At 46.3% G+C, this 25,031-nt stretch overlaps 1 protein-coding gene across 2 annotated transcripts in view; it reads left to right on the forward strand.

Moving 5' to 3' along the window:
- Nucleotides 1-25,031, forward strand: part of LOC143024141 (uncharacterized) — a 139,025-nt gene that overhangs the window by 101,202 nt on the left and 12,792 nt on the right. Inside the window, exons 2-3 of one of the 2 annotated variants that reach the window (XR_012966266.1) lie at nt 10,330-10,400; nt 17,549-17,636. The exons of the other annotated variant lie outside the window; for it this stretch is intronic. The gene's annotated coding sequence lies outside the window, so the exon portion shown is untranslated. The remainder of the gene's footprint in view (nt 1-10,329; nt 10,401-17,548; nt 17,637-25,031) is intronic. 2 annotated transcript variants of the gene reach the window in all.

The following is a 25,031-nucleotide window of genomic DNA, read 5'->3' on the forward strand; positions in this document are numbered from 1 at the left end:
TCCTGACTCCCAAATAGCACAGGCAATGTCAATGCACCGCACAACATTTACTGGCATAGTAATGAAACTAGGAAATTTTTTCAATCAGATAACTGTCACAAAGTTAAGAAATAACAAATTTTCTGTAATAATTGATGAAACAACTGATCAAAGTACAACTAAATCTTGCACAATAATTGTTAGATTTTTCAATACTGATTCCAAAGAGATAGAAACAATTTTTTTAGAATTAAATGATGTTCATGATGGTGTAGATGGAGGGTCAACAGGTCAAAATCTTTATAATTTACTTGTAGGAACTATTGAAAGGTTGAACATCCCCCTAAAAAATTTAATAGGGTTCGCAGCAGATGGAGCTGCAAATATCTTTGGCAGTCATAATTCTGTATGTAGTAGACTTTGCATCAGGCTCCCTGGAATTACAACCATTAAATGTGTGTCTCATTCTATTCATTTATGTTGCTCTGAGGCTTGCAAAGCTCTTCCACGGCAAAATGAAGATTTGATTCGTAATGTGTATTCCTTTTTTTCACATAGTGCAAAGAGAGTGCATGAATTAAAGGAATTTCAGGATTACACCAAAGTCAAGCCACATAAAATGCTGTACGCTTCTCAAACCAGATGGCTCTCATTGCACTCAGCTGTAAAGCGTATGCTTGAACAGTGGAATACACTTAGCATGTATTTCGACCTGAAGGAAATTGAAGAAAAATTAACATCCATCTCCCAGATAAATATGGCACTCAAAGATCCATTTGTGCGACTGTACTTCACTTTCCTTGACTATATTTTGCCATTATGCATAGAATTTAACAAACTATCACAAAGGAAATCCCCAATAATACATCTATTACACGAGGCCACACGCCACCTCTATGGAACCATTCTTTCATGCTATTGCCAATGCGAAAAGGTTAATAATTGTGATCTATCTACATTTGACCCTGCCGATGTAGCCAATTTTAAACCCTTAAATGAAATTTACCTTGGTGTACCTGTCATTAATATGTTAAAAGATCCCAAAATTTCTTCAAATGTCAAACTAAGGCACGTTTTCTTTGAAAGGTGTAGATCATTTTACATTGTACTTTCCCAGGAAATTAAGAAAAGGTTTAATTTAGAGAATAAATTATGGTTAATGGCTTCATATCTGCATCCCCCTAAATTTCTTAATCCAAAATCAAGAGACACTTTACCTTCTCTCACAGATTTTGTAAATGAGGTACCACTAATTTATGATGGAAATGTCCAAGTATTAGATAATGAATGGCGGAGCCTTGATTCTTATGATTTATCTTCACTGAAGGACACAAAAAACATTACTGAATTTTACATTAAATTAATGGAATTCCAAGATTGCTTAGAAATAAAAAGATTCAAGAACATTGCTCTATTTGCGCTCAGCGTACTAAGTCTTCCAACATCTAATGCAGATGCAGAACGCATGTTTTCCAAGCTAGCTAATATGAAGAATAAGAAAAGGAATAAGCTTGCTTTGTCAACAATAGCTAGTTTAGTTACGATTTCAGAGGAAGTTTCTGCTGTTGGGTGTATGAACTATAAGCCATGCACCGGTTGTTTAGAGCTGTTTAAGTAATTTGGTTATATACATGTTGTGATATTAGTTACCTATTGTTTACATTTGTTTAAGTAATTTTGCTATATACAGTTAAACGTTGTTATGTTAGTTATGCTCAATGAAAGAAATGTTTTGTGATATTTGTAGTATATCATACACTATGCAGTATATTTATTATTATAATTTGCAGTACAAGAACATTCCATTTATTTTCTAATTATGATGTGAAAATGAACTTTTTAAATTGTTAGTGGAATCTATTCTATATACACTACTTTCATTGATTGTGGTGTTCATTGTAATGTGTACAAGTAATTGTTCACATATGTTAAATAAGTTATAAAGTCATATTTCTATTTATTATTTATTTTGTATCTTGATTTTGATATGTTGATGATATAAGTTATATTAACATTGTTTCCATTTCTTTTCATGTTTACAAATATATTTTCTATTTGTATCAAAATAGATAACAAATTTATAGTTTTTTTACACGCACACACAAAATCTTAACTTATAAATTTTATGTTATATACAACATATGGATGAGGATGTGGGTGCAAATACAACGCGTGAGCTATAATGAGGAAGCTGTTGTTAATACCTTTGTAATGGATGTGTTGGCACAAGTCAGCGATAAATCATCGCGGAAGTTTGACCCCGATTATCCCGATAGCGCACCGGGAGTTATCATCACTTGCATGCAGGTCCGCTTCCAGCTTTGCACGTTTTTTACAGCAGCTTTAAAACAGTCTTTACGTATTACTGAATATGCTATATATCGAAATGACAAGTGCACATAACTCACTATTTATGAAATCATCCCCCCCTCCTCTCCCCCTCTCTCTCTCTCATCCGCAATTCAGGAGAGCGAGTGTGCCTAATCATGAGTTTTTATAGCATGCAGTACGTATACGAAATGAGTTAAGTGTTTCAAAAACAAAAAGTGTGGTAAAGGTGCTGATAGTGGCTTTCCCATGATTTGATGTGTATGCATTCGTTAGCTTTGCATCAGCGCTGCTATGATCTCATCCAGGAAGTTCATTAAGACATCTCGCAGTTGTTCATCTTACGCGATTGAGGGAGGACGTTTGTCTACAGGCTGAGGGATATATCCAGAAAAGAAACTAGTTATCTGTTGAGCTGAAAGCCATATGACATAATTAAAAACAATTCATTATTGTTGTAAAAGGAAAAGAAAAAAAAAAAAATGAGTGACGACGACAATTATTACCCTAGGCATACTCTTTATGCATTAGGCTTACTAAGCAGTGATGAAGAAAGAGAATACGAGAATGAAATGGATGAAAATGAGTCACGTACAGAAGGAAATAATTCACAGTTTTGGGATGAAATGAATAACAGTAATCCATGTCCTCACCTTTGTTATGCCTTAGGTTTAGGCGACTGTCCTTGTGATTCAGAATATGAAACAAGTGAAAGTGATGAATCTGATGACACAGAAAGTGATGATGTACACAACAGTGACGATGACAGCGAAGTAAGTGATGAAAATGATTCAGAACATGATGAAGGAAATGAAGAATCTAATACATATGTGGAAAGCGAGGATTTGTTCATAAGTAACGACGGCAGTGATGAAAATCACGCTTAAGTTTAACCATACAGTGCCAGACAATATTATTATCATTTTTTTTTCATTACGTTAGAGAGAAAAGTGATGAAGAAAATGAAGATAATAAGATATAATATCTAAGTCTGTGAGCACAAACTGATTTATACCGACTTCTAACTGTTTATATGCTCATAAGTGACGATTGCAGGGCAAGGCAAGGGGAAAGCATGCATGCATATGCTGTTGCCTAATTCCTAAGAACAGATAGTCTGATAATAGAGTTAAAAATATATATCAAAGCTACATCTCGACGAAGAGGAATGTTTAAGGCTGTTACATTACAGGCTTATACGTACTGTTCACTACGTAACTTTGACAAGCGCTATGGTTTTTTCTCAAAATCATTATTGAAGAGAGAAACATATGCCACTAAAACAAATAAGTTATCCATTTGAAATGTCGTTTTCTATTATGATCTACTCTATGGCTAAGAAAACTGTATGAGACATTATTAGTGTTTCTTTTCTGTGTTTAATCAAAGAGTGTTCGTGAGACACTGGGTTATTTTGTTCAAGAAATACTGTGACACTGGTTTAGAAGAGAATTGTGAGGACAGATGTATTACAAAAGACAAAGTCACTCCCAGGCAAGCCCTTATTATCGACATTCTATTGGCTAAGGTTTACCCAATCATAATAAACGGAGGATGAATTTTGCTATCTGGCAATCCTAAAGTTGCCATGTAGTCCATTCCGGATATGCTCACCCGGATTTGCGGCAACACTGGATAGCACTTCCTTTCGTCAGGCAGGAGGCACTGGCTGGGTATAGGAGGGCTCTGGAAGATGCCTCCAAGTCAGCTTGGAGTCCGTTTTGAAGTCGTCCTGAAGCCTGGATGAAGTGCACAACTCCAAATAAAATTGTGGTGGTTTGAAATTTCTGGCTTAGGTGTTGGTCATATTTTTTATTTTATTCATTTTAGTAAATGTGGGCGCCCCTCCCTTTGCTCTCGCCCTCCCCTCCACTCCCCTTCCTCTCGCCCTCCTCTCCCCTCCACTTCCTCACGCCCTTCCCTCCCCTTCCCTTCCCTTCCTCTCGCCCTCCCCTCCCCTTCCCTTCCCTTCCTCTCGCCCTCCCCTCCCCTCCCCTTCCTCTCGCCCTCCCCTCCCCTTCCTCTCGCCCTCCCCTCCCCTTCCTCTCGCCCTCCCCTCCCCCCCCTTCCTCTCGTCCTCCCCTTCCTCTCGCCCTCCCCTCCCCTCCCCTTCCTCTCGCCCTCCCCTCCCCTCCCCTTCCTCTCGCCCTCCCCTCCCCTCCCCTTCCTCTCGCCCTCCCCTCCCCTTCCTCTCGCCCTCCCCTCCCCTCCCCTTCCTCTCGCCCTCCCCTCCCCTCCCCTTCCTCTCGCCCTCCCCTCCCCTCCCCTCCCCTCTCCTTCCAATCGCCCTCCCCTCCCCTTCCTCTCGCCCTCCCCTCCCCTCCCTCTCGCCCTCCCCTCCCCTTCCTCACGCCCTCCCTTCCCCTTCCTCTCGCCCTCCCCTCCCCTTCCTCTCGCCCTCCCCTCCCCCTTGCTCTCGCCCTCCCCCTCCCCCTTGCTCTCGCCCTCCCCTCCCCCTTGCTCTCGCCCTCCCCTCCCCCTTGCTCTCGCCCTCCCCTCCCCCTTGCTCTCGCCCTCCCCCTCCCCCTTGCTCTCGCCCTCCCCTCCCCCTTCCTCTCGCCCTCCCCTCCCCCTTCCTCTCGCCCTCCCCTCCCCCTTGCTCTCGCCCTCCCCTCCCCCTTGCTCTCGCCCTCCCCTCCCCCTTCCTCTCGCCCTCCCCTCCCCCTTGCTCTCGCCCTCCCCTCCCCCTTGCTCTCGCCCTCCCCCTCCCCCTTGCTCTCGCCCTCCCCTCCCCCTTGCTCTCGCCCTCCCCCTCCCCCTTGCTCTCGCCCTCCCCTCCCCCTTGCTCTCGCCCTCCCTTCCCCTCCCCCTTGCTCTCGCCCTCCCTTCCCCTCCCCCTTGCTCTCGCCCCCCCTTCCCCTCCCCCTTGCTCTCGCCCCCCCTTCCCCTCCCCCTTGCTCTCGCCCCCCCTTCCCCTCCCCCTTCCCCTCCCCCCTTCCCCTCCTCCCCCTCCCCCTCCCCCTCCCCCTCCCCTCCCCCCTCCCCTCCCCCCTTCCCTCCCCCTCCCCTCCCCCTTCCCCTCCCCCTCCCCTCCCCTCCCCCTTCCTTCCCCTCCCCCCTTCCCTCTCCCCCTCCCCCTCCCCCTCTCTCCCCTTCCTCTCCCCCCTCCCCTTCTCTCCCCCCTCCCCCTCCCCCTCTCTCCCCCCCTCCCCTCCCCCCTTCCCCTCCCCCCTCCCCCTCCCCCCTCCCCTCCCCCCCCCCCTCCCCCCCTCCCCTCCCCCCTTCCTCTCCCCCTCCCCTCCCCCCTTCCTCTCCCCCTCCCCTCCCCCCTTCCTCTCCCCCTCCCCTCCCCCCTTCCTCTCCCCCTCCCCTCCCCCCTTCCTCTCCCCCTCCCCTCCCCCCTTCCTCTCCCCCCTTCCTCTTCCCCTCCCCTCCCCCCTTCCTCTCCCCCTCCCCTCCCCCCTTCCTCTCCCCCTCCCCCCCTTCCTCTCCCCCTCCCCCCCTTCCTCTCCCGCCCCCCCCCTCCCCTCCCCCTTGCTCTCGCCCTCCCCTCCCCCTTCCTCTCGCCCTCCCCTTCCTCTCTCCCTCACCTCCCCTTCCTCTCGCCCTCCCCTCCCCTCCCCTTCCTCTCGCCCTCCCCTCCCCTCCCCTTCCTCTCACCCTCCCCTTCCCTCCCCTTCCTCTCGCCCTCCCCTCCCCTCCCCTTCCTCTCGCCCTCCCCTTCCCTTCCCCTTCCTCTCGCCTCCCCTCCCCTCCCCTCCCCTCCCCTCTCCTTCCGCCCTCCCCCTCCCCCCCCCCCTCCCCTTAGCTCTCGCCCCCTTCCCCTCCCCCTTGCTCTCGCCCCCCCTTCCCCTCCCCCTTGCTCTCGCCCCCCCCCTCCCCCTCCCCCCTCCCCTCCCTCCCTCGCTCTCGCCCTCCCCCTCCCCTCCCCCCTTCCCCCTCCCCTCCCCCCTTCCCCTCCCCCCTCCCCTCTCCCCTCCCCTCCCCCCTCCCCTCCCCCTCCCCTCCCCCCTCCCCTCCCCCTCCCCTCCCCCCCCCTCCCCCCTCCGCCCCCCTCCCCTCCCCCCCCCCTCCCCCTCCCCTCCCCCTCCCCCCTCCCTCCCCCCTGGCCTTCCCCTCCCCCCTTCCCTCCCCCCTCCCCCCTTCCCTCCCCCCTGGCCCTCCCCTCCCCCTCCCCCCTCCCCTCCCCCCTCCCCTCCCCCCTTCCCCCCTCCCCTCCCCCCTTCCCCCTCCCCCCTTCCCCTCCCCTCCCCCTGCTCTCCCCCTCCTCTCCCCCCCTCCCCTTCCCTCCCCCTCCCCCCTCCACTCCCCCCCTTCCCCTCCCCTCCCCCCTCTCCCTCCCCCCTTCCCCCTTCCCCTCCCCCCTTCCCCTCCCCCTCCCCTCCCCTCCCCCTTCCCCTCCCCCTCCCCTTCCCCTCCCCTCCCCCCTTCCCCTCCCCTCCCCTCCCCTTCCCCTCCCTCCTATCCCCTCCCCCTCCCCTTCCACCTTCCCCTCCCCCTCCCCTCCCCCCTCCCCCTCCCCCCTCCCCCTTCCCCTCCCCCTTGCCCCTCCCCCCTTCCCCTCCCCCTTCCCCTCCCTCCCCCCCTCCCCACCCTCTCCCCTTCCTCTCCCCCTCCCCCCCCCCCCCCCCTTTCCCCCTCCCTCTCCCCCCTCCCCCTCCCCCCCCCCTTCCCCCTCCCCCCTCCCCCCCCTCGCCCCCTCCCCCCCTCCCCTCCCCCTCCCCTCCCCCTCCTCCCCCCCTCCCCCCCTCCCCTCCCCCCCCCCCCTTCCCCTCCCCCTCCCCCCCTTCCCCTCCCCCTCCCCTCTTTCCCCCCTCCCCCTCCCCCTCCCCTCCCCCCCTTCCCCTCCCCCCCTTCCCCTCCCCCTCCCCCCCTCCCCTCCCCCCTTCCCCTCCCCCTTCCTCTCCCCCCTTCCCCTCCCCCTTCCTCTCCCCCTCCCCTCGACCCTTACTCTCCCCTTCCCCTCCCCCCCCCCTCCCCCCCCTCCACTCCCCCTCCCCTCCCCCCCTTCCTCTCCCCTCCCCTCTCCCTTCCCCCCCCCCTCCCCTCCCCCCTTCCTCTCCCCCTCCCCCTTCCTCTCCCCCTCCCCTCCCCCCTTCCTCTCCCCCTCCCCTCCCCCGTTCCTCTCCCCCTCCACTCCCCCCCCCTTCCCCTCCCTTCCTCTCCCCCCTTCCTCCCCCCTTCCTCTCCCCCTCCCCCTCTCCCCCTCCCCCTTCCTCTCCCCCCTCCCACCTCCCCTCCCCCTCTCCCCCCCTCCCCTCCCCCTCCCCCCCCTTCCCCTCCCCCCTCCGCCCCCTTCCCCTCCCCCTCCCCCCTTCCCTTCCCCTCCCCCTTCCCCTCCCCCCTCCTCTCCCCCTCCCCCCCTCCCCTCCCCTCCCCCCCTTCCCCTCCCCCTCCCCCCCTTCCCCCCCCCTCCCCTCCCCCCTCCCCCTCCCCTCCCCCCCTCCCTCCCCCCTCCCCCCCTCCTCCCTCCCCCCCCCTCCCCCCTCCCCCCCTCCCTCCCCTCCCCCTCCCCCTCCCCCTCCCCTTCCCCCTTCCCTCCCCCCTCCTCTCTCGCCCCCTCCCCTCCCCCCTTCCTCTCCCCCTCCCTCCCCTCCCCGTGCTCTCGCCCTCCTCTCCCCTCCCCGTGCTCTCGCCCTCCTCTCCCCTCCCCGTGCTCTCGCCCTCCTCTCTCCTCCCCGTGCTCTCGCCCTCCTCTCCCCTCCCCGTGCTCTCGCCCTCCTCTCCCCTCCCCGTGCTCTCGCCCTCCTCTCCCCTCCCCGGCCCCTCGCCCTCCTCTCCCCTCCCCGTCCCCTCGCCCTCCCCTTGCTCTCGCCCTGCCCAGCACTCCCCTCCCCTCCCCTCACCTTGCTCTCGCCCTGCCCAGCCCTCCCCTCCCCAGCCCTCCCCTCCCCAGCCCTCCCCTCCCCTTGCTCTCTCCAATTGTAGTCTTTGACACGGTTCATGGTTTTCTTTTAAGGTTCATCAGCACACTAACGAAATCGTGAGATTGAATATAGCGAGGGGAGGGAGAGGGAGAGGGAGCGTGAGGGTTAGAAGGCGGCGATATGCTGAGGTGGTGCTCGTCCGGTGGGCCTTCGTCGGGAAGGATTTGGCCAAGTCTGTGCTAAAACTCTGCATTCATCTCTTACGAAGTGGGAAGCGAGAAACCGCAGGTAGCGCCGGTTTGACAGAAAAAAACAAAAAAAACAAAAAAACTGGACAAACGTTTGTGCGCATCAGCCTGGCCACAGAGAAGTTATAAATGAAAAAAAAAAATGAACAAGGAAAAAACAACAAAATTGGATCTTAATGTTACATAAATTCTCTTCTGTGTCCTCTCTCATCTCCTGTCCTTTCCCTCCTCTCTTCTGTCCTCTCTCCCCTCTCCTGTCTGTCCTCTCTCTCTCCCGTCTCCCCTCTGTCCTCCGGCCGGTAAGTAAGGGGAAAGATCCTTGGAGACCGTAACCCAATGAATATTTTCTACCACCTGTATATTCCAAATGGTCGGCAGTACTCGGCGAGCTATCTAGACGTGATAGTTTCTGGTCGTATCTCCATTATTTCCCACGCTGTTAATGATGGTTACAATCGAAAGATGGTCCTGGGTTTACGTGGCGACGCTTTGATCGTGGACGCCGGAGATGAGTTTGGTGGACGCTACGGGCGCGCATGCGCCTCGCGGCCTCGACACTCCCAAAATTGCTCATTTTTTATACGAAATTTATAGTCTTGTATATGAGTATGGGCTCCTCAACTTCATCTGCTAGGGCTTGTTTTTTAAGTTGTGCATTTTCGCGAACGAGCCTAAATTCGAAATGAGGATCGCTAAAAACGCGCACCTACGAAAAATCGAAGTTCAAATTTCGCGCGTCTCAGTGACGATGTTTACCACAAACTGAAGCCGAACATGGTATTCATCGAGCAAGTCTACCTCGTTCCAGGGCAACTGCATAAAAAGGCGGAACCTATTTTTTCTCCCACTTGTTAAGGAGACGGGTAAGTCTCTTTCAATATTCACATGTAAATGGATTAGTGTCGTGATTCAATTCCAACAGTATGAAAAAAGTGATCGCCTAGTAGACACGGAGAAAATTTAGGAGTAGGCCTATTTGCTTGCCTGCAAATATATATATATATATATATATATATATATATATATATATATATATATATATATATATATATATATATATATATATACACATTATGATAATAATAATATAACCTCCTAGGGCCCCTATCTACTGCTCGGCAGAGCATGTGGTTACCAATAATACAGAAGTTGGATATTGCATATAATTATTATTATATACACCCAGGGCCCTCACATGGGGGGAGGGGTATGCCCTGGGGCGACAATTTAGTCTGGACATGCCGCCTACTACAAGGCTTACAAAATAATTGTAGTAAAATGAGGTCAAAGGAGCCCTGAATATTTGACCGTAATATACTAATTTTGCATTAGAATCAACTGAATATGAAACATTTTTTTCCCTTACCCATTCTGCAGTAGGGACATTAAATACGAATGTTAAATTTTCATTATTTTGCAAACCAATAGGTGAAACAGGCTGTAAGGGATGGTGATGGGGAAGGGGGGGGGGGCATCACTGCAAACTTTGCCCAGGGGTGGCACTTAGGCATGTAAGGGTTCTGCATACACCAAAGGCTTCCCCCCCCCCTTACATGGGAGGTAGCCAGAAAATGAAGGCATAGAAATCACTCCCACCCATTCCATCCCCTACATACTCCACTCCCCTCTACCCTCTTCCCTCCCTCTTATTTTGGCACCTCCTGGATGATGGGTCATCCCTGCATTTTGCCCACTGCCCTGGGTCAGAAGCGGTGTCGCAAGATGCAGCACATCCACAGCAAGGCCACTTCAGTAAATCGGCAAACCCCTCTCATCCCCTCGTGCAAAAAATACTGGGAGAAATCCCTTTGGGCCTGCATCAGTTTATTTCTCAAATCCCTCGCCCCCATCCCCCACCGCACTCCCCTTCATGCATCAGAGCATCATCCACACACAACCATTCTCCATTCACCCCTATCTACTGTCCTCTCCTGTCTTCAACATATGTTACCCTTTCTCGGTGCCAGAGGCGACTCCAGGTCATCAACGTCACACGGGCTCATCACAGATTTCGCCTAAGACACATGCATAAATGAAGGTAAGAGACGTAATGCACACCGTAGACTTTTACCTCTACCAAGCTAACACGTATTAGCCCGAGTTACTGGACAGTTTTATGTTCCTTTAAGAATATTGTATAATTTAAATCTTAGATTAGAATTTAAATCCTAAGCTCTGTAGAAATCTATTGTTTCAAGGAAACATTGAATTTTAATTACTTTTAATTCTTACAATTATAGATAACAACTTGGGCCGGTAAGCTCTGAGCCCGAGCGCATCATCAACTCAAGAGATGCCAGTTAGTCTTTTACCCAGCTTACCAAGCTAATTTGTATTAGCCCAAGTTACTGGACAGTTTTCCGTTCCTTTAAGAATATTGTAGAATTGAGATCTTTCATACATTGGAATTTAAATCCTAAGCTCTGTTGAAATCTATTGTTTCAAGGAAACATTGAATTTGAATTACTTTTGAATTCTTACAATTATAGATAACAAGGCGGAGGCAGGATTCGGAAAAGCGGCGGAGGCAGGATCCGGAAAAGCTCTGATTGGCCGAGCCTAGAAGCAGCTCAACTATCATTGGGTGACGAGTCAGGCACGTTGTATAGGAGCAATATTTATATTCTGACACAGCCCACCTAGAGTAGACGAATCCCAGACGCTGAACTAAAATATATGAACTGTGGCCAGGTGAAATAAATGGAGCCCGAGCTAACTGGCTGTAATTACTTGTTCATTTTAGAAAATCTAATACTCGAGCTAAGCCCGAGTAGCCTGACGGCCAGAGTTGCCACTGCTCAATGCCCCTTTTACCCCATCCATCCATCTCATCCTAAGTTAGCCCCTTATCACTCCTTCAACTCTGCCTTTCACACCTTTTACTAGTCTTCCTTCACTCGTGCTTTTCATGTTTCCAAACCATCCCAATACTCTTCCATCAACCCTATCTCCCAACTCCCTGGAGCTGCAGCGTCTACGTCGTGGGACCACCAACCCAAGAGTTGGGGGCCAAACAGCAGCAACCACCCCTGGGCCATCAGCTCTACGCAGGTGGCACCAATCCCCAAGAGGAGCTACGCCTGCCTTGGGGAGTACCACAATCCTTTTTCCCAACAAGCAATGTTACGTTTTTTCTGCACCGAGGGGTGATTTTCCGGCGATCACCCCTCTTCTCCTACTTTTAGCCGGAGATGTAGAGAGCAATCCTGGGCCCACCACAAAATACACATGCCCAACATGCTCTAAACCCATTACTTCGAGCAGACAGACAAAGGGCTCAGTTCAGTGCAATATGTGCAAAAACTGGGCCCACCTCACTTGTACAACACTCGCTGACACAAACCAATACACAAACGGTTGGACATGTTCTACCTGCCCTCCAGTAACCCCACTCCCACCTCCCCAACCACAGCCAGCACCCTTACCCACTCCCAATTTCCCTTTGCCCTTACCCCCGATCAGTACTCCCCTTCCTTTGTCCCCGATCTCTCCTTTCCCCCCCTCTAACCCAGATCCTACACCTTCCCCATTACCACCCCAACCTCAACCCCAAACGGCAACATACAACACATACAAAACAAACAACATCAACATATTACAACACAACATTGACGGTATTAACACGAAAAAACATGAACTTGAACACTTTCTTAAACAACACAACATACACATTGCGATTATACAAGAAACAAAACTAAGACACTCACACAAAACACCATCATTTCATAATTACACCACCATCAGACAAGACCGGACCGACGGCAATGGCGGTGGACTCATCACCCTGATCTGTTACTCCATCTGTTTTGTGGACACAAGTGCCACAACCAAAATTCTCCTCCCTACCACAGATAACACAACAGAAATCCAATCCATTTGAATCCGCACAGGCAACAAATCAACACTGACAATAGTTAACATGTACATTCCCCCCACAATCATACCCCACAGTTCCAAACACCTTCAGGCCTCAATTTAGCCAACTAGCCTCAATCCCTAACCTGATCATGGGTGGTGACTTCAACGCCAAGTTGTCTGCCTGATATGTCGACAACCCTGACACAGACAGAGGGCTTGATAAACAGACTCAATTTGACACATTGACTATCATGAACAACACACATAATCATACACATATCCCATACCAAGCCCTCTACACTCCCTCCTCTCCTGATATCACCTTCTGCTCCCCCTGCCTAATCCCAACAACATCATGGAGAGTGGTCGGAAGCCTTTGTTTTGACCACCTTCCAATCATCATCACCACCAAAACAAGATGCACCCCAGTTGGCCACAGACACACATACACCAATTACAAGAGAGCTAACTGGGAAGCTTTTACTAAAGAGACAGAACAACATTTTGAAACACTTAACAGTACACCAATCACAAACATAAACAATGCTGTGCACACTTTTAATACAATCATACAAAACGCAGACAAGAGATACATCCCTAGAGGCAACAGAAAATCACACAACCCCAACCTCACACCAGAAATCCAAGACCTCATCAGACAACGTGACACGCTTAAACACGATACCCCCACACCTATCCCTCAAAACATAGCAGACCAAATACAAACACTAAACACTGTGATTGCTAATAAAATACACGAACAAAAAACATAAAATTGGCAAAACTTTATCAATGCACTTGATCATAAAACAAACACCAGCAAATTGTACAAAACACTCAACAGCATTACACTATCCAACAGTAACACTACACGCTGTCTTGCAGCAATAATCACAACAACAGATAATCTACCCTCAAACAGACAACAAGCAAATGCACTCATACGTCATTTTGCACAGACAAGCCATCTCACTTCTCACACTGACGACCGACGCACCATTCGACGTAAGAAAGACTTCCCCACAGACTCAGACTATACACCCTTCATAGACAGTCAGACAAAACTCATAATACATAATCTCAAGCACTCATCTGCCTGTGGCCCTGTTAACATAAGCAACATCCACCTAAAACACATTGGACCACAAGGTATACACGCACTCACAAACATTGCAAACTACAGCTATTCACACAACACTATACCTGACATCTGGAAGCATGGTAAAATAATCACCATTCCAAAACCGAACAAAGACCCAACAATCCCAACATCGCACCGCCCAATCACACTTCTCTGCACCCCCTCTAAGGTCATTGAACGCCTAATACTTAAACTTGTCACACCACATATTCCCCTTGCTGACTCACAACACAGTTTTAGGCCACTACACTCCACAAACACTCTTCTGATAAACCTCACACAAAGAATTTTAGATGGCATCAATTCAGATAGGCCCCACCACAGAACACTTCTCATAACATTAGACATTAGTAAAGCTTTTGATGCTATCCCCCACCACAACCCAACAAATGAAATATATAACACAGACATGCACAATAACACCAAAAGATGGCTGGCCAATTATCTGGCAGGTAGGAATGCTTACGTGTCATATAATGGCCAATCATCGCACATCAGAAACATTAAGAATGGAGTACCACAGGGCTCAGTTCTATCCCCCACACTATTTAATCTATACATGCATGACTTACCCACACCAGACAACTCAGAAATACAAATCTCTTCCTACGCAGACGACATAACAATCACATGCACACATCGTAACACAGACAAAGCTGCAGCAATAATCCAGCCATACCTTGATAAACTCAACACATGGTTCATCACAAACAGACTCAAAATAGCTCCAACCAAATCTACAGCAACACTTCTCACCAACTGGACAATAGAACACAAATACATACCTCATCTCTACATCAACAACACTCTAATACCACACTAAAACACACTGAAGATTCTTGGTGTAACATATGATACATCCATGTCTTTCAAACAACACATCACAAACATAAAAAACAAATGCACACCTAGACTTAACGCACTTAAGTCAATCACTGGAACGATATTTGGACAAAACAAAGAAACTAATATAACAATATACAAACAATGCATATGCTCAGTGTTGAATTATGCAAGTCCTGCATGGGCTCCTAATCTCAGTGAGACACACCACAACACCTTTCAAATCATACAAAACAAAGCCCTAAAAACAATTACAGGCTGCACAAATACAACACCAACAGACCATTTACACCATGAAACAAAAGTCCTCAAAGTCAAGGACCACCTCGACATGAGAGGCACACAAACACTTGCTGCAGCCACCACAAACACATCACACCCGCTACACTACATAGCAGAACACCCACACACACCAAGAAACATTAAAACAACACCCAAAGACCTTTATTACGCACAGATACTCTCTTCTCTTCCTCCACAACCACCAAATACCAGCCTCCGGAATTATATTCATAATCATATCACTCACCGCTCCATTAACACACTGAAAGACAACACACTGCTGCATGCCAGACCCCCTGATATCCACCCTTCTGAATCCTCTCTCCCACGAAAGGACAGAGTCCACTTGGCCAGACTGCGGTGCGGCCACCACCCAGCACTTCTAAGCTACCAGAAGAGGCTGGATGACCGCATTGTGAACAGCTGCCCAGGGTGTAACACTTCACCCCATACCATACAACACATAATGGAAGACTGCATTATACACAATCATGCACGCAAACAACACAACATACTCTCAATAAAGGATTTGTGGGAAAACCCAGTTTCGGCTGTGGCATTCCTTGTGGAGACGGGACTGCTCGGACAGACAGTCTTGGGAACGACAACAACAGGCTGTAAGGGAAAGAGATGGGAAATGGTGATGGGGGAGGGGGGGGGGCATCACTGAAAACTTTGCCTAGGGGTGGCACTTAGGCATGTAAGGGTTCTGCATACATCAAAGGCTCCCCCCCCCTTATATGGGAGGTAGCCAGAAAATGAAGGCATAGAAATCACTCCCACCCATTCCATCCCCTACATACTCCACTCCCCTCTACCCTCTTCCCTCCCTCTTATTTTGGCACCTCCTGGATGACGGGTCATCCCTGCATCTTGCCCACTGCCCTGGGTCAGAAGCGGTGTCGCAAGACACAACACATCCACAGCAAGGCCGCTTTATTAAATCTGTAAACCCCTCTCATCTCCTCATGCAGAAAATACTGGGAGAAATCCCTCCAGGCTGCGTCAATTTATTTTTCATAATTCCTCACCCCTCCATCCCCCACCACACTCCCCCTCGTGCATCACAGCATCATCTACACAACCATTCTTCATTCACCCCTATCTGTCCTCTCCTGTCTTTCTTCAATAGATGTTACCCTATCTCAATGCCCCTTTTACCCCATCCATCCATCTCCTCCTAAATCAACCCTTTGTTTACTCCTTCCACCTCTGTCTTCCACACCTTTTACTAGTCTTTCTTCAATCATGCTTTTCATGTTTCCAAACCATCTCAATACTTTCATCAACCCTATCTCCCAATTCCCTTTCCACCCATGTTCTCCTTGCCTCATTTCTCTATCTAGCTTAGTAACCCCTGTCATACTTATCGGGCATTTCATCTTGCATTCAAACTCCTCTTCCTCTTATGTTCCAAGTTTGTCCCATACAGTGCTGTTAGCACAGTCAGTCATCATATACTCCTCTTAGCATCCATTCCCAAATGTCTATTTCTCGTTACACTTTTTAATCCCCCCAAGGCATTTACTCGCTACTTTCAATCTACATTATACCTCCACTTCTCGCTTTCCCACCACATTCGCACTGAAGTAAATAGAATTATCCACTTCCAGTCTTACTCGGTACTCTCTCCCAGTCTGCTTCCACTCCTTGTACATATCATCACCTTACTTTTATCCACATTTTTCTTGCACTTCTTTCGCACACCTTACCAAACTGTCACTAACTTCCTCAATACCTCCTGATCTTGGTACAAGCAGTCATTGGCAAACAACTGGTTTATCTCCCACTTTTCTCAATTTTCTTTAACCATCTCCAATCCCTGACCCACGACCCTTGCTCTCGCACCACCCCATCCATGTATAAATTGAAGAGCCAGGGCAACATAACACATCCCTAATGAAGTCCCACCTTTACCTCAAACCACTCGGTTTCTAATCCTAACACAAGCTCTTCTATTGTAAAAACTCTGGACTGCTCTTTCCTGCTCTTTCCTGCTCTAGCTTTCCTCCTATTCCATATATCTGCAATACATCCCACAGTGCCTTCCTGTCTACCCTTTCATAAGCCTTTTCCAAATCCATAAAAGCCCATAATACATCCTTACCTTTTCCTATAGCTTTCTCACATATCTTACCACAAAAATCTGATCTACACAACCTACCTGTCCTAAACACACTGTTCCTCACCAGTTACTACCTATGTTCCTCTACTAATCCACTTGATCAAGACCCTCTCATAAGCCTTCCCAACTACTTAAAAAGCTGATCCCTCTGAAAATATTACAAACACTTTTCACCTTGTAAAGTGGAACTATACAGGCACTCCTCCAGTCCTCCGTCACACTACCCTCTCCTAAACATTAACCTCACCAGCCAATCCATCACTGTACTTCCTTTTTTCAGACATTCTGCATGGCATCAATCCAACCCAGGTGCCTTACCTGCTCTCATCTTAACTGCCTTCACTTTGTCTTCCCGTATTTCGCTTCCATTTCCCTCGCTCATCATGGTCATTTTCTTAGAGCTTCCCACTACAACTACCTTTCCCTATCTATCCTCCATCACATTTAGCAACTCCGCTTCCTCTTGCTGCCTTCTCTTCCATTATCATCTCTACATCTACACCTTTTACATTTTCTCTACTTAATTTGCCTTTCTTCAATTTCATTCCCAAACATTTTTTATTACTTAAAAGATTTTATCATACTCTTATCCCATTTCATATCAGCCTCCTTTATCTTGTTTTACTTTTTACTTTGTACCTCTCGTATGATTCACTTGTCCTAATTTATTACTGTAGTTATATTATTATGGTGAGCTATGGGTTTCACATCCTGGAAAAGTAGTGTGCCAGGCTTTGCACATTTGCCAAAGTGATCCCTGACTTAGGGTTTGCCCGGGAATCTTTATCATAGAAATTACATAGGACTAAGAATGACTGGTCATTGATTGCAAGAATTGTATGAAAAGATTCCTAGCTTGCATTGCATGGATTAGATTTAAGTTGCATGATGCTCTTTATAAGTAAATGTAAATAACCACAAATTGCATTTATTGCAGGTAAGGAGAGTGCCTCGATCTTCTGAACAAGTGGATGTTACCAGTGTGCATTAACAGAAGATTGAGAGGAGGCTGTAGTAGTTCACGGGTAAAGTGCATTTACAGTTATGTCCACCTTGAATATAACTTTACAGTTGTATACATATTAAGTTTCTTTCAACTTGTTACATTATGGAACAGCATGGTCAGTACTTATTTTAGCTCTATACTTCTCTACACAAAGTAGTGAATTGCATTAACTGTTATCATATGGCAATATTGTATGGTTGAATCTGCCAGTTTGAGATGCAAGTGTCTTGGCGGTTGGACTCGCAGGTCATTCAAGCCAATTTGGCAAGTCACATAACAGTAGGTTCTGTTGAAGGCTTGCTACTACTATCAGGATCTGATGTATACTTTTGTGCTTGCATACACTCGTGCATTAGCTACTCTACATCTTTCTTGCAACAAGATAAACAAACATGGATTTGAGCAGTTTCATCATAGGAAAATACTGTAAAATTTACTTAATCATAAGAACATGGAGAAGTAGATATATTCGTTCACCTAGGCAAGATGCAATCTTGTGAAAGGGTGGTTTGCCTGCAAAGGTTGTGATAGGGGAGAGGAGTAGAGGGAAGTTGTGTTGGTAAAGTCTTTCTATAGTAGGGGTAGTACCAACTGATGATGGAATGTTTTATGTTGAGGCCATGAGGAACTCTTGATATCTTTGTGCATCACTCATAAGATCATGCAACTTGAGTGCTTTGATTTTATTATTACTCCTGTCCAATAATATGAAAAGGTCCAGTGAAATTAGGGTAGAGCTTTGAGGTGGGGGTTTGGTAGTATGTAAACAATGTCTCGAAGTTCTAAAGTACAATTTCTCACTAAATGGTTGTACAGATGCACCATATCATTGAGTGATTTTTTTCAAGACTTTAAATTTGCTACTTTGACCTTGACATAATCCTTGAAATTGTAGATGGAAATTAATTCTGAAACCAGGTCATGTAGTCTTTTTGTCAGAGCCAAAGAGGACAAATTGAGGTGATTCAGATTTACCTAGTTGTATTATACGGGAAGGGAGCTATGCTCATGGTGACCCTTCTTTGTAGCTCTCAGCATCAAGTTTTTTCTTAATCTTGTAGTGTTTGCACACTTTGTCTAATTTGTTCCAGGTATCTATTGTGTGGGAAGCTTTTTCTCTCTCTTGTTTCTCCATTGTCCCATTCAATAAATCTAAGATTTCCATTCCCTTATAATTCTATAGGTAGTAAGTCTCCTCTTTCCTTTTGTTCCAGAGTTGGTAATTCTAATTTGGAAAGTCATTGCTCATATGTCATTTTGGAAAGAGTCGGTGCCAGTTTTGTTGTTGCTCTTTATATTCTTTTTGGTACTGGGTGTCTAGTGTTGCTGTGTACTCAAGTTTTGGTCTTGTTAGTGTAGTTAAAAAAAAAATGATTTCCTCGTCCAAAAATCCAAATGCCACTTTTATTGACCTCGATAAATTATAGGTTTCTCCGACTATTTTATTAATATATTTATCCAATGTCATATCTTTGATCATCACTCTAAGATCTTTTTTGGAGTTTACTTTTTTGACCCTCGCCAATTTTATAATCTCTCGATATTCTGTTTTTACTTTTTCCAAATTCCATTATACTACATTTCATGATATTGAATTTCACTTCCCACTTTTGAGTCCATTTCCAGATCTTGTCCAAGTCTTGTTGTAACGAGTTGCAATCCTCCCCAGTTTTTACTTTCGCTAGTATTTTTGCATCATCTGCAAAGAAATTCATACAACACTCTACTCCTTCATCCATGTCATTTATGTGTATAGCAAACATGATCGGGCCAGTACTGATACCTGTGGGACAGCACTTATCATTTCCTCCCAATTTGAGAATTTCCCTAATTGCTATTCTCATTTTCCTCCCAATCAGGAAGTCTTTCATCCATTCCAATAATTTTCCTCTGATGGATTCTATTGATTCTATCTTGTTAGTTTGTGTGGTACCTTATCAAATGCCTTTTGTAGATCCAGAAAGGCACAGTCTGCCCAACCATCTCTTGTATTATGTTTATTAATCTTGAGTAGCAGAGAAAGTTTGTAGTACATGATCTTCCTTGTCTGAATCCAAATTGATTTGGATTCAGTATAGTTTTTTCTTCCAAATGTTTAACCCATCTATTTCTGACTACTTTTTCACAAATTTTTGCTACTGTGCTTGTCGGGGAGACCGGTCTGTAATTTGATGGGTCTTCTTGTTTCCTCCCTTATAAATTGGTACAATGTTTGCCTTTTTCCAGTCCTGTGGCACATTTCCTTCTTTAAGTGAGAATTTAATTGTATATTTTGTCTTTTAATTCTAACATGCATTCTCTCAGTACAGGAGTCCCTCAAATAATGTAGGGGTTAGGTTCCTGAAATTACCGTGTATGACCAAATCCACGTATGCTGACATTCCATATTAAATACTGGTATATACTGTACCCTAGGTAGTTTTTGCAGCTTGCAGGATGGTAATGTAGAACTAAGCTTCAGAACACTTTACCTCACAGCTAATATTCATTGTACAAGTTCATTTATAACATCATTCAAATTAATTTTTAAAAAGAATAATGCAAATGCAATTGTACAAATATGATATCTATTATGTATCCTATGGAGGTATGGAAGGCAGATGTGGAGGGAGTGAACATGAGGGGACGTCCTAGGATGAGGTGGATGGATGGGGTGAAGGGGGCTTTGGGGAAGGGGGGAATGTCTGTTGAGGAAGGAAGGGAGAGGACGGAAGACAGGTGAGTGGAGAATGGTTGTATATGGATGATGTTGTGACTGCATGAGGAGGAATGGGCGGGGGGGTGGGGTAGTATGTGTGAGTAAATTTTGACGCAGCCCGAAGGGATTTCTCCCAGTCCTCGCCTTATATGCAAAGGGGGACGGAGAGGGGGGGTCGCCGATTAAATGAAGCGTCCTTGCTGTGGATGTGCTGTGTCTTGCGACACTGCTTCTGACCCAGGGCGGTGGGCAGGGTGCAGGGATGACCCGTCATCCAGGAGGTGCTCAGATGAGAGGTAGGGTGGGAGGGGTGTGGAGTGTATTTAGGGATGAAATGGGTGGGAGTGTTTTTATGCCTTTCCCTTTTTGGCTACCTCCCTTGGAAGGGGAAAAAGCCTTGGTATATGTATGTATGTATGTATCCTATGTAATATACAAAATAATGTAAATATATTGTAGTCTGCGCCTGAGTCACTGCGAGTTGATCAGCTACACCCCTGCCACCTCCTGGTCCCCTCCTGTCTTCCCTCCCTCGTCCCATTAGCTGGCTTGTCCTGACGCCTGTTTGTGTCACTGGCCACCACCACCATCACTCGAATTCTATGAAATATATACCCAAACAACTCTTAGAATTCAACACTCATGGGCTACTAAGCATAAATGAAAATAAAAATTACGTATGTGACAACATCTTAGAATGTGTCAATATAGTGATGCTCACAGCTTACCTTGCTCAAGTCATGGAAGTGGATTCGCTCCGCCATGTTGTCCCCTCCCGTCAGCTGACCACTCATCCCAACCCCCTCTCCCGGCTGTGGCTATTGGCTGTACCACTGTGAAATAAACACCAAATAACTCTCGATATTCAACATACAGAAAATTTATTTTAATCATATATGCGAATAATGTTCACTCAAAATTGAATTGATATCACAAACATAGCTTACCTTAATCAGAGTCGTCACAGTACGTGGACTGGGTGGAGGTGATGGAAGTAGGGGAGCCAGGCGAGAGATCCAGTGCAGTGTGAGTAGGCCTACAGTTGCCTAATGTCGTTTGTCTGAGTAGAGCTGGCTGATGTCGTCGGCTGAGGTTTAGAGAAGAATGCGGTGATTTTTGGTAGTTCAACCTCTCGCCTCAGTTCTTTGATAATTTCCAAATACGGAGCGAATCCACTTTCCATGCTATTCTTGACTCTCAGAGCTCTGTCTAGGGATGGATCATATGCTTTAAATAGATCTATTGTGTGTTTCAAACTTCTTTGAATTTCACAAAGTTTATCTAAAGTCCAAGCTGGTGGTGATGTGCCGCAATCTTCCTCCTCTTGCTCTGTTTCCTCCTCATGTAGCAATTCTTCCATTTCTTCTTCCGTTAGTTCTTCCCCTGTGTGGTTCAACAATTCATCACTAATTTCTTGCTCCCTCATGTCTGAAAATCTGACACCACTCGGAATTCTAGTGTAGCTCTTTATCTTGAAGACTTCAGCATCCGCAGTCGGAAAACCAGTAAAATCATCGACTGCAGACGACCACAACTTTTTCCAACATGCGTTCACTCAGTGTATAGTGAGTTCATTGTGGCACATTTTCACCATAGAGATACAGTGTGCAATGTCATACTTTTTCCACCACATTCTTACATCCTCTCCATCCTCATCAATTGCTTTCAACATGTTAGAAAAGTTGCGAGAGACATACTTGGCCTTCAACACAGCAATTACATCTTGGTCTAAAGGTTGAATGAGGGAAGTGGTATTTTTGGGAAGAAATTCCACTTGAATGTTGGGGTGAGCAAACGTTAGCGAATCGGGGTGGCCGGGGCAGTTATCAACAAGAAGCAAGAGTTTGAAATCCAACCCTTTAGTTGTTAAATAATCTCTCTACCTGAGGCACAAAACAGTTGTGGAACCAATGTGTGAACAGTGCAGCTGTTACCCAGGCTTTCTCATTTGCTCGATAGAATACTGGCAGCTGGTTTAAGTCTTTCCCCTTAAGAGCACGTGGTCTCTTAGCTCTGTACAGGAACATAGGCTTGATCATATGTCCAGCTGTATTTCCACACAACAAAAGGGAAACGTAATCCTTCTGGGCTTTGAATCCTGGCGCTTGTTTTTCCTCTTGAGATATGAATGTTCTAGCTGGCATCTTCTTTCACCAAAGTCCTGTTTCGTCTGCATTGAATACTTGGTCTGGTAAATGTCCATTGTCTTTAATTATCTTTTCCAACTTCTCTGGAAAAGCTTCTGCTGCCACGTGATCAGCAGAAGCTGACTCTCCCGTGATTCTTAAATTGTGCAGAGCAAACCTCTTCTTGAACTTATCAAACCAGCCTTTGCTGGCCACAAAAGGTCGCTTTTCTTCACACTTTTCACTGAAGTAGTCATACATTTTCTTGGCCTCTTCTCTGATACTGAGCGCGTGTAAAGAAACATGACGATGATTCAGATCTTAGATCCAAACATTCAGGCCTTTCTCCATCTGATTCAGTGCCGTATTTCTGATGTGATATGCCACTTTAGCAGAAACAGGAGTACAATGTGTCACAGCATGTCTGATGCCCTTTTCACATTTTTTTTTATGGTTGGCACAGAAGATTCATTAAGTCCATATTCTCTGGCACATGCTGCATAAGACATACCACTTCTCAGTTTGTCCAAAAGGATGATTTTTTCTGTTAACGTCATACACTTCCTTTCTCGCTTAGCAATTTTTCCATCCTTTCCTTGAATCTTTGTCTTTGTTGGCTTAGAGGAGCATTTCGGTGCCATGTGGAGAACACGTGGAGGGGTAATGAACACGACTTCCAGAGCAACTGACCAGCACGACCAATGGTGAGAGACTGAGGAATGGGTCACCGAGCAGGTCGCGGGAACAGGTAGAATCAAGCGCACCGCTAATGGATTGGAACCAACAAACAACCCTAACTTTACATAAATGATCAAAGTGAGATAAAACAGCAATAATGAAATATTGTAAAGTGGAATATAATAATAAAATAAAATGAAATGAATATAAGTAAAATACAAAATATATACAGTTGTTCCTCAGATAACACAGTTTATTCTAACGTGAATTTTGGATAATGCTGTAAAAATTTCAAGAAACACTAAACACGTTAACACGGTAAAGTTCCGATAATGCTGTGCGAGTGGTGGAAGCAAAGCCCCTCAACAGGTTAGGGCTGCAAAATTTCACAATAGCACGGCATGGGTAGTGGAAGCGGCAAGCTAAAGCTTGTTGGCTACCCCCCTACCACCCCCTACTCCCCCTCTCCTCCCCTTACTCCCCCTCTCCTCCCCTCCCTCCCTCCTGCATCAGTACCCGGAGGTTGACACGTGACCACAGGCAGCCACCCACAGCTATCCCCTCGCCCCACACCCTTGTTTGAGCAGTTCCCAGTACATAATGACTACGTTATTTTAGGATTGACTGTATATGGTAAAATAGAAAGCAGTCGCCACAAATGTTTGCGATGTTGCCGTGTGTGTGTATGCATGCCCGACTCGGCGCGAATTTTAAAACGGTTCTCTACATTTGAGGTGGTTTTGAAATAAAATCTGTGTGTTATTGAATCCGTGTTAATTGAGGGACTTCTGTATCCAATTTGCAATTCCTTCTGGACCATGTGATTTTCTGATGTTAAGGGTTTTGATTTGGTCGCTGATTTCCTTTTTTTACAATTGTTTCTTTCATTGAGGGGGATCTCTATCTATTTCCTCACAGGTAGGCGAGTTTTCAGTTGTGAATACAGATTTGAAATGGTTGTTCATAATTTCAGCCATTTCCAGTTCTGTATATTCATGTCTACCTTGGTGCAGCTTTTCTATTGTTTGTTCTTCAGTTTGCCATTTACATACCTGTAAAATAGTTTGGGATCTTCCTTGCTTTTTTTTTTTTTTTTTTTTTTTTTTTTTTTTTTTTTTTTTTTTTTTTTTTTTTTTTTTTTTTTTTTCTTAGTTTCTCTTCATCTCTGTATTTTTACATACTCATTTTTTAGTTTGACGTACATTTGCCATTTGCTTGTTTTCTCGTATCTTTTCAATTTCTTCCAAGCTTTGTCTCTTTTATCCTTATCTTCGCTACACCTTTTGCTGTACGAGCTTTTTATGTATGTTCTTTCCATTTTTTGTTGTATGTATTTATATACATTGTAAATTTCTTTTAGTATATTCCATTTCTCTTCCATCCCTGTTTCTTCATTTAGGAATTTTTCCCAGTTCGCGTTGTGAAAGAATTTTCTCAATTTTTGTTGTACATTAGTCTTCCTATTCTATGTTTATCATTTCTGCTCTGATCCATTTGCTCTTTAACCCCTTCCATACGGTGACACCTACGTAGGTGTCATGAGGAGCAAGTGGGTACGTGAGGATGCTGACGTCGGCATCTTGATTATATTTATTGTAGTTGTACCTGTGTGACCCCCATACTCTGTAAACTGGCTTCATCATATTTTATATGGTTATCAAAATTCACGGGTGAAAGAGAAAACGATTAATACAGCGGAGACTTTATTTTTTATAATGCGAGTATTATGACACAACATCGCACGTCTGGCAGCTAATGCTGCCCGCGAGATTTTGGCTCATCTTGAAGGGATTAATCTCAAATTCTGTTAGTACATGATCACTCTTTCCTATCGGACTTTTGTAATAAATTTTATCGATAATTTCATGCTCAGATGTAAGTATTAAATCCAGCCTTGATGGTTCTTCACTTC

This window comes from Oratosquilla oratoria, unplaced genomic scaffold (genome assembly GCF_046742065.1).
Source record: "Oratosquilla oratoria isolate Oo_2021 unplaced genomic scaffold, ASM4674206v1 SCAFFOLD96, whole genome shotgun sequence".
In the NCBI taxonomy this organism is placed as follows: domain Eukaryota; kingdom Metazoa; phylum Arthropoda; class Malacostraca; order Stomatopoda; family Squillidae; genus Oratosquilla; species Oratosquilla oratoria.